Source organism: Lygodium microphyllum, chromosome 4 (assembly GCF_053477565.2).
Source record: "Lygodium microphyllum isolate KBCC chromosome 4, Lygodium_microphyllum_v1.1.10, whole genome shotgun sequence".
NCBI lineage: Eukaryota > Viridiplantae > Streptophyta > Polypodiopsida > Schizaeales > Lygodiaceae > Lygodium > Lygodium microphyllum.
The window spans coordinates 151,399,866-151,410,398 of record NC_141138.1 but is presented as its reverse complement, the minus strand read 5'-3'; positions in this window follow the sequence as shown (position 1 = coordinate 151,410,398).

Below are 10,533 nucleotides of genomic sequence, written 5' to 3'. Positions count from 1 at the left end.
CTGCGCAAGATCCAAGCTTGGTGCAATTGCCAGGCATCACTGACGTCTTCAACTGGAATGAGATTAGGTTTAATCCAAGCAACGAGCATCGTTTTCTTCTCGTACATTCACTGTCCCTTTGACATGGCGCACAAGAGTTTAGGATTGTCTGCATCGTCGACCGATTGCTCATGATCAATAGGGTCTTCATTCACTCTGAGGCCTGCTGAAATTGCGGGTCAGACCATTCATGATTAGTTGTGCCACCGTCGGATTCATTGCATCTATAGGGATTGCTATGACATGTGGAAACTTTGAGAGTCGCAAATGCTCTGGATCACAGGGTGCCATCATGAAAGGTAGAGGTATCAAAATTTCTCCCCTTCTTCCTCTTCTTCACGACTCTTCTTGCAGACTCCATAGTGAGCCCGGTCCCGGCAACGGAACCAAAAATGACTGGCTCTCACCCAGCACTCAAACAAGCACAAGACCAGGGTACCGAGCAGCAAAGTATATGCTTGGAGCTTTGCTCCTCACCATGAAACCTGCAAACAAGCCTTTCTTGCCATGAATACACACACACAAAAGACTCAAGACACACCCTCACCAATCAAGAAACAAGATCAGGAGGCTCCTCCTCTCCTCTACACACTCAAGATCCATAGTTGCAGCACAAATGAAGAGCAAGAAGAAGGATGGACAAAGAGAGTTTGGAAAAAGAGGGAAGAGAGAAGTTAAAGAGGCACCACAATCTGCCGTGCTCCAACCTCCTCAACCACTTTTCCCCAAGAACCCCAATTGCACCCTTTTGAACCTTTATTAAATCAAATATTTTTGACCATACAAAAAGACTAAGGTTGAAGCCTTATGTGTTACATGTATTCTAGGCAAGATTCCTAAGGTTTTTAAAATCAAGGAACATATGCAATGGCTTTTATAGCTCCAAGCCAAGCATTTACAATGGTAAAAATATATATCAATGAAGTACAACTTAGATACAATATCACAAACATTTTTGATAAAGTGAATAATTTGTCAATGTAGATCCCAAATCTTTTAGCCTTTTTGATGACAAAATTGGAGGCTATCAAGACCTAATTGATGTTGTATAGGAGACTTCAGATGCACCAAGTTTGAATACAGTGAGAATGTCGAGATTGTAAATGTGCCAAAATTTTATATTCAAATAAAATTACCCTTGTATATACAACATAGCTTTGTAATTGAATTGCCATCATTGGCAATGGAATTCAAATTATTTTTATATTACTTGTTTTCTTGTTTACAACTATTGTACTTGTATTTCTATTGGATAAGGTATGGCAAGAGAAAAACTTGTTCAGTGGGAATGTCCCTACATAAAGTATTTCTCTCTTTTATTTGGGGAACCTACACATAAGGTTCACCATGATTAACATTAATATCAAATTAAAATAAATGTATCTTAGACAATGTATCATAGTTTTGGACTACATATTCTGTTTATCTTATAACCTTTTGATTTGAATGAATAAGCAACATGGATATTTAGATCCTCATTTGCTAGGTCCATTCACAAGTCTTGATGTAAATAGAAGTTTACCCTTTACATTGAGCATCATTTCAGAGCTCATCCTCTAAGCAAACTTCTAACATTGTCATAGGATTATCAGCCTCATTCTATAAATCTTGATCAATTGCTATAATCTTTTCATCCACATAATGCCATCTTATATAATAGAAAGCCAAAATAAAATTTTGTGATGCAATTATATATTTGTAAACAATGGAATTTTATTCCATTTTGGATGTAATCCCACAAACTTATTTTCTATCCCAGCTTTGACCTAGGAAATCCATTCCTTTCTCCGATTTGCAGATGAATATTGAAGATGTTTTTCGAACTTTCTCATCATAAAAGAAGTCCACAAAAGTATATAATGGCATGAAGATTGTGATATTCACTTGTCAATTCAATAGATTAGGTCACAAATATATTTGAATATTTGCATAAATTTTTAATCTAAAAGATTCATATGTTTCTTGTTTTGAAATAGGCCACTCCACACTATCCAAATTTGAGAGTGGAAGAGGCTTGATATATTCAAATATTTTAATGCTTGATAATGCATTGTAAAATTTGTTATTAAAGAAAACCCCTTCTTCAACCAATGACCTGTTTGAGGTTTCTTTTTACAATTGCTTGCTACCAATAGAGCTATAAAATGCATCAAAGATTCCAACTATACTTTTGATAGGTTGCCGATCTTTGAGGTTTGATGAATATATCTACAAACATAAACAAAATTCAACAAATCCCTGAAATGTAAAACCCAGTTTTCAAGGTTATTGAAAATTTTTGAACTTATAGTTTAGTCTATGGTATGGCATGTCAATGGGTAGTTTTGCAAGCGCAATTTTGAGTGCATATATGCATGTTTTATAAGCATATCCTTGAGTGTTTTTCCCAATCCTTCAAGCTTGAAATCCTTGAATCTCCCCTTGAAGTGTCAAACAATTCATTTCCATGTCTTCTCCTCTCCTTTGTTTGCAATATAACCCAAGTACCAATAGAGATGGTAGTAGAAATCCACCTATTGTTATCAAGATCAAAATTGTTATATATTGTGATTATCATGATAGAAGAGGAAGGATACTGAGGACATGAAGCTTCCATTGCTCTATAGGAAGAGGAAGGACACCAGGGGATGTGAAGCTTCTATTGATGTAGAAGATGAAGCAAAAGAAGACATTAAGAGAAAAGAGAGAATAAAAATGGAGGGAATATGCACTTTATTGAATTGTTTGAGATTTTCATGAAAAAGAGAGGGATAGAACAATGGATGAAAAACGTTTAGGTGTATTATTCACGAATTCAAGAAAATGAATGGGATACTATGGGGCTGAGGAGAACTCCATATGGTGTATTTAATTGTACCAATACCTCTTGTTTTCTTTTGCCTTCAAAATTTGTTTCCAAAAACACCTAAAAATGTTTTAAAAAAAATCTATAAAAGGATAAAAGACTTCAAAATTGAAAAACCCTATTTTATTGTAACGGTAGCTCTCCCTTATTAGTTGATAGGCTTTCTCTTTCTAAAACTAAAAAGCCCAAATTTGCATCTAAATCTCTCCTAATGAGCTAGGGCATTGACTATGCCTGTTGGAGATGGATGTATTCGAGTAATGAGGCAAATCATAAGGATATTAACCTACGGAACTCTACATCATCTTTGTCTCAAAAGTACACCATTTTATTTAGAGACATAAATGCAAAAATCCCCTCCACCTTATCTATGAACTATCAACTAATATTGCTCTTTGGACCAAATGTGGTGACTTGTACAACCAAAAATAGACATTTATTATTATTATTATATTTTCATACTCCACTAATGCCAATAGCTACCAAGACCTTCCTCAAATCTTAATATCTCTTCCTCCCTCTCTTAATCTCTCTTTCTATCTCTCTTCCCGTCTCTCTTACACACACACACACACACACACACACACACTCTCTCTCTCTCTCTCTCTCTCTCTCTCTCTCTCTCTCCATCTCTCTTCCTCGTTTACCCTTCATCTCTCCCACTTAGTCTCCCCTCCTCTCTCTCACACACCCTCTCTCTTAATCTCCCTCCATCTCATGTCCCGCTCTTAATCTCTCTCTCTTACTCTCTTCCTCTTTTACACACACACACACACACACACACACACACACACACACACTCTCTCTCTCTCTCTCTCTCTCTCTCTCTCTCTCTCTCTCTCTCTCGCCCTCTTGATCTCTTGCTCTTACTATCTCCCACTTTTACACACACACACACACACACACACACACACACACACACACACACACACACACACACACACACACACACACACACACGCACACGCACACGCACACGCACACGCACACGCACACGCACACGCACACGCACACGCACACGCACACGCACACGCACACGCACACGCACACGCACACGCACACGCACGCATGCACGCATGCACACATGCACACACACACACACACTCTCTCTCAATCTCTTTCTCTTACTATCTCCCTCTTTCACACACACACACACACACACACACACACACACACACACACACACACACACACACACAAAATGTGTGTGTGTGTGTGAGCCTCTCTCATAATCTCCCTTGCTTAATTTTCCTATCTTTCTTACCTCTCTCCCTCCCTCTTATCCTCTTACCCTCTTTCCCTCCCTCCCTTCCTCCCAATCTTCCTCTCTTTTTGAATCTCTTAATCTCTGCCTCTTGTACCCTGTCTCTCTCTCTCTCTCTCTCTCTCTCTCTCTCTCTCTTTGTCAATCTCTATCTTAATTTCCCTTATTCTCTTTCCTTCTCTCTTAATCTCCCTTTCTTTCTTACCCTCTCTCCCTTTCTTTCTTCTCTCTTAATTTCCCTCCATGTCTTTCCCTCCCTCTCTTACCCTCTCTCTCTCTCTTAATCTTCTTGTTTTGACCTCTGTCTCAATATCCCTCCATCTCTTTCCCTCATACAAAATTTCCCTCCCTCCCTCCCTCCCTCCCTCCCTCCCCCCCCTCTCTCTCTCTCTCTCTCTCTCTCTCTCTCTCTCTCTCTCTCTCTCTCTCTCTCTCTCTCTCTCTCTCTCTCTCTCTCTCTCTCTCTCTCTCTCTCTCTCTCAATCTCCCTCTCTTACTCTCATGCTCTTAATCTCCCTCTCTTTCCCTCCCTCTTAATCTCTCTCTTACTCTCTTTCTCTTTTACCCATAATGTTATATTCCATGGCATTTATAAGGGAAACCCCTTAGACACTCAATAACATCCAAATCTCAAATTTTCACTTTTGACACCCATGATAATATATTCCATGGCATTCAATAGTGAGAAAAATAGTTGTGTGTAGTTCGATTTGGGCTGTGTTGCATGGGATTCAAGAATTCAAGAAAAATTGTATCTACTACATTTAGATAGTTCTATAATGTTCACAAAAACATCTATGTTTGTTTTGAACATATAATATTACTCCAACCTTTTGGCATCTAGGCTAGAGGTTCATTGTCACATATTAATCCATGGATGTGCACATATGTGTGCTTATTGCCACCAAAAAAAAAAACTCTCTCAAGATGTTTGGCAGAGGGAAATTTCCTATTTGATGACTCATTAGGTAACTGTTTACATTGCTCAATTATCTGCCCCTATTGTGATCAACATCAACCTTGATAGTGTAGAAGCCTCATGATGTACCCTATGTTGATATGGTTGGATGAACAAGCAAGAAACTTGTCGGGAATAGTTGCCGATAGGCAATCATAGAGGCAAACACAATAGGAACTAATCAAATGACGATAGACAAATTGTCACATGGCTGAATAGACCAAGACAAATTGGTTAAAAATCCTTGCATCTTGGCCTAAAGAAAGGCTGCTAGATTTCACCTCCTTTATTTGCATTTACTCTTACTCTCATGATTGTATCTAGCACTTGAATTCTTGAATTTTAGATCTAGACTTCATCTTTCCTAGGATACTATTGTTTACAACAAGTTTGGCTCTTGTATATTGAATTTTTCCCATCCCTTATGTGGATAAGGCTCTTCAAATTTCCACTTTCTACTCTTAAACTTGGATGAATGTTTAATTACTTTCGGATCCAAAAACATAGGGCCCCTTTTCTTTTCCTCTATATTTGCCTATCTCATTGATCCAACTAATTTACTAAGCTCATGAAGCTGCTTCAAAGTTGATTCGAGAATTTGAAGAGAGGTATAGTCAGCTTGATGCCATTGAACAAAGAGCATTGGATGTTGAAAAAGTTGAGCTTTTCTTGCAAGCTGCAGATCCTGCTCTTCAGGAAGAGTTGGGTGAGCTTCTTGAGGATCGCACGAAACCTATGGGTCTTAAAACGGATTGGCAGGATGCCCAGGATGCAGTCTCGACTTTGACCAAGAGGAGGATATGGAAGACTCGCCTACATAATGGTTCCATGACACCGACATCATCATCTGCTCCTATGCCTGCTTCTATCCCTGTTATTTCTTCTCCTCCTCAGCTAGTTTCTTGGCCTATGCCAGTGCCTACTGTTTCCACTCCACCTATTCCTCCTGTTCCACGACCGATGCCTACACCTTCTGCTCCAAAACCATCCGCTCCATCGGTGCCTACCTCCCTTGATGACATAATCAAAGGCATAATAGATTTGACACTGAAGTCAGTTAAAGCGGAGTTGGTGGGAAAATTGAAACAGCAGTTTGCTTCGACTGCGCCTACTACTTCTTCTAGTGATCCTACTGCACCTAGGAGTGCTCCTAGTGCACCTAGGAGAGATCGGAGATGTATTTGGTGCGATAGTATGGACCATCAGCATTGCAGGGATTGTGAATCTTTTCAGGATGCAAGGAGGAAGAATTTGGTATATTGGGGACAAGATGGTAAGATTTGGTTGACTGAGACAGGAGCTCCACTTGCTATCAACTTTGGTAAAGGTGGAATGAAGAAGTTAGTGGATGACATGGCTGCGCGTACTTCTTATGTGACAGCTAGAGGTGATGCTTCTGCATATGGAGTCCAGATTGAGAAGGGATCAGAGACTCAGTCAGCACTATGGACCTATGCTATAGAGACTGCAAACAAGGGAAAAATTCAGCAAACTGTTTTGACTAGTGCAGGCTCTAGCATCAGATCAGAGACAGGTTGGGATTCGCCTGTTGACAGGTACTCTATTTATGCTTATTTGGCTAAGTCTCAGGGAGCAGATGTACTTGTTGAGGAGAAGCGTAAGAGGGATGAAGAAAATCCAAGTGCAGCTAAGAAGACTAGAGGGGGTGAGTTTGTTACTTCACCTACTGTAGGACCGTCTTCAAGACCAGGGCCAGATCGACAGATGGAAGATGCTCAAAAGAGAGAAAAGAGGCAAGAGCCTAGAGAGAGAAAGCAGCCAGGGTTGATGTCCGATATTGAGACATCTACAGACATGAAGAAAATATTTAATGACAAGATACTTGGCAGTGAGGTGACTTTCACTATTTCTGAGGTTTTGGGCATCTCGAAAAGAGAGTTTCAGGATCAGTTTCAGGAGGTCCTGAAGAGGAAAAGACATGCATTGCCTACCACTGATACACAGGGAGTTTTGATTGGGGAGTTGGATGAGGATGAGGATGAGGTTATGGTTGAGAATGCTTGTGTTTTTCCGCAGGTAGAGAAGAGGGTTCAGCCTATGCATTATGCTGAAACTAATGAGACTGTCTTGATACCACGTAGTCACTTTTCGCGGAGCCATTGGGCTAGGGCAACTACAGAGACGATGGTAAAGATTGGAGAGAAATAGGTGCCTTATGTTGCATTGGTGGATCATGGTTCAGAGATTAATCTCATAGTTTGTGGAGTTTATGAGAGTAACAGATGGCCTATGGATGTAGAGCATGGGTGGCGTATGAGAGCTGCCAATAACACTGCAGGTGATTTGTATGCTGCCTATCCTAGTGTCAGGGTTTCTATTGGTGATGTAGAGGAGGATTTTTATTTCTTTGTGCACAATTCATGCTCTTATCCTATAATTCTTGGATAGCCATTCATCACAGAGATGCGCATGGAAATAAAGGTAATGGATGATGGATCTGCTTATGCACGGATTCGCAGTAAAGATGGCATGAGAGTAGTTCAGTTTATGACTGTGTGTGAACCATGTTAGAAACAAGGATACTCTCAGAGATGCACCTTTGCCCACTGTGAGGGATTCGGGTTTTCATTAGGTACCGTCGTTTCGCGAGACGATGGTGGTACAGAGCAGAGGAGATTGGAGTTCTCACCTCCTGGCAGCAGTGTTTTCTCCTCCAGTTTTGTTGGGATTTCAGCAAACAGTTCGATAAGCTATCAGAAGATTTCTAGGTTGCCTAGAGCTGCCAGGCAGTACATATGCAGGAAGGAGAAAAATTTGAAAAATGCAGGAATTTTAGAGGATGAGGAGCACATAGATGGGATGTATGACAGTGTGATTTGTGCAGATACGATGGAAGAGATGGAAGATATGCTGAAAGCTGATATGCAGAATTGTCACAGTAATGTATTAGTGCAGTCCTTGGATATGTTTCATGAAATTGCAGATTTTGTGTCACAGATTGAGTCAAAGGTTGAGGTGGCTCAGCAAAAAGTGTTGAGTGCTGAAGAAATTCAGCAAACAGAGTTTCCAGCTGGTTATGATCAACTTTCAGAGATACAGAGGGCTGAAAACTTTTAGCCAACAGAGTTTACTGCTGAAATATTTCAGCATTCAGAGTTTAGGGCTGTTCCTATGTAATCCATAGAGCAGAGGGCTGAGGATATTTAGCCATTGGAGTGCAGAATTGCTGATTTACAGCAAGATTTGAGTAATGCAGAAGAGCATAAAGAAGCCATGGTTGACACGAAATACAAAACTGTGGATAAGAAGTTGAAGCCGGTAGCTGTACCGCTTCCACCTAACAGTGATCAGCAAATAGAGAGGGCTTCTTTATTTTCAGCATATTGGTCATAAATTTTCAGCAGAGACTCTTGCTGAATTGAAAATTGGAAATGGTGATTTTTTGTTACCCATAGAGAAGCAATGCATTCAGGAGATGCTTGAGCGACATGGAAGGGGATTTGCTTTTTTCCTGCATGAGGTTGGATGTGTGAATCCTGATATTGTTGCTCCTATGGTGATTTTTACTATTCCTCATATTCCATGGAATCTCTGACCTATTCCAGTGCCTAAAGCACACTTGCCAAAGCTGATTGATTTATTGAATGAGAAAATTAGGATGGGAATTCTTGAGCCTTCATATCTTGGGGGGTTAACATTTCTCCTCGGCTTGAATTGCGAACGTCCATGTGAGCATGTGAAAGAAAGCTCCACCTTGGAATTAACACCTTGAACATGTCGTTGAAGAATCTACATCATGAACACTTCACTTTACTTTTCCTTGGGACCACCTCCATCAGTACCCGTCCCAAATTTACTTCAATTGAACTCTTCAAAGCTTTACTTCTTCCTTAACTTTCCTTTGCTTTTGGATTTCAAAAGAGCAAAGCAAACTTCCTCCCATATGAACACAAGAAAGGTCACAATCTTCCACAAGGAGTTATGAGAATACCCACCATTGAAGCACTAAAAACTCCATGGATAAACTCCATGGATTGGACCCCAATCACAAGATATAAACATCGCAGATTACCCTCCCAATAGATATGACATTCAAGTGCTCCTCCCGCTTGATTCCACAAAGGCATGAGTGTGGATGTTTTTATGTTGATAATTAATTAGACCTACCTAATTGCAAGTTTGAGGTGTTAAGAGTTTGGAAGAGTGGGGTCGCTTCACATTGAATATTAATCCTTAGTTTTTTTTTTTTTGAAGAAGGCTTTCTTATCTATCTCTGTCAAACAGGTTAGCATGTGGAGCATGAAGAGGAAGATGAAGGTCGATATGTAGAGATCGTCGTGTGTTTGCAGGGGCTAAGGAGGGTATCGCCATGAGTGGATTGTTTGGTGGAGGACGATAGCAGGACAACATTGCAATGTTCTTCTTCTTCTTCTTCTTCTTCTTCCTTTTCATCCTTTGCTTCATTTTCAGGCCTCTCGTTGTTGAGCTTTCTCCATTTCAACTCCATTCCTGGAAGCAGGATGAAGACACCTTGTACAGAAGCTCTCTCCTCCTCCTCCTCCACATCTGGCTCTTCTTCTTCTGCTTCTTCCTCTGCTTCAACTTCTTCCTCTTCTTCTTCTTCCTTTTCTTCTGTGCGTGTAGATGGATCCTGAAGAGTTTTGGGGCACACCTGTTGTATATGACCACTGTGGAATGTCTCAAATATCTCTAAGAGATTGATGGGTTTGGCACCACAAGGCCTCCCTGAGCAACTACCCACTGCTTAAGATGCTCAATAGCTTCTAGTTGAAAGCAAGCCTGAAAAAGATCCATAGGGATTTGTGGCTTCACACCTGCACATCCTCTACCAAGTTGTTTCTTTGCATTCTTTCTAATCATCTTAGATCAGAGCAAGGAAGGGATTCCTTTTTTTTTTCTTCATCTAGGGATTACTAGTCTCGCAGAGAAGAATAATTTACAATATTTTTTCTATTAAACCTTTCACAGATACATGAAGCATATCCCAAACTTACAAAACTCAATTAGAGCACTTCCCCTGAAATCTTCAGAACTACTTCGAGTAGGCCCTTGGAAGGATCGCCAAAAAATGAGAAGCCCAAGGATGCACCAAAATTTGTCAGAGAACCAGGCCTCGAAGCGGCATCTACAATACCCGGTCCATGAAAATTTTCCAAAGAGAGTGCTCTCAACCATCACACAAGAACACAAACTCATAGAAAATCTCGCAATGATCTGCATCTTCACTCTCATCCTCATCACAATCCATAAAAAAAAACTGAAGCACAAAAGGAGGTGAGAGGTCACGTTTGAGCCAAGAGAGAGAGAGAAAGAAAAAACGTGTGCAAAGATAAAGGTGAGAGGTAGTTACACCCTCAACCACCTTCCTTCACACGGCTCTTCTAACTTCTCTTTTATTTATTTATTTATTAAAACAATTTACATTATTAGCTAGACCTTTGAACT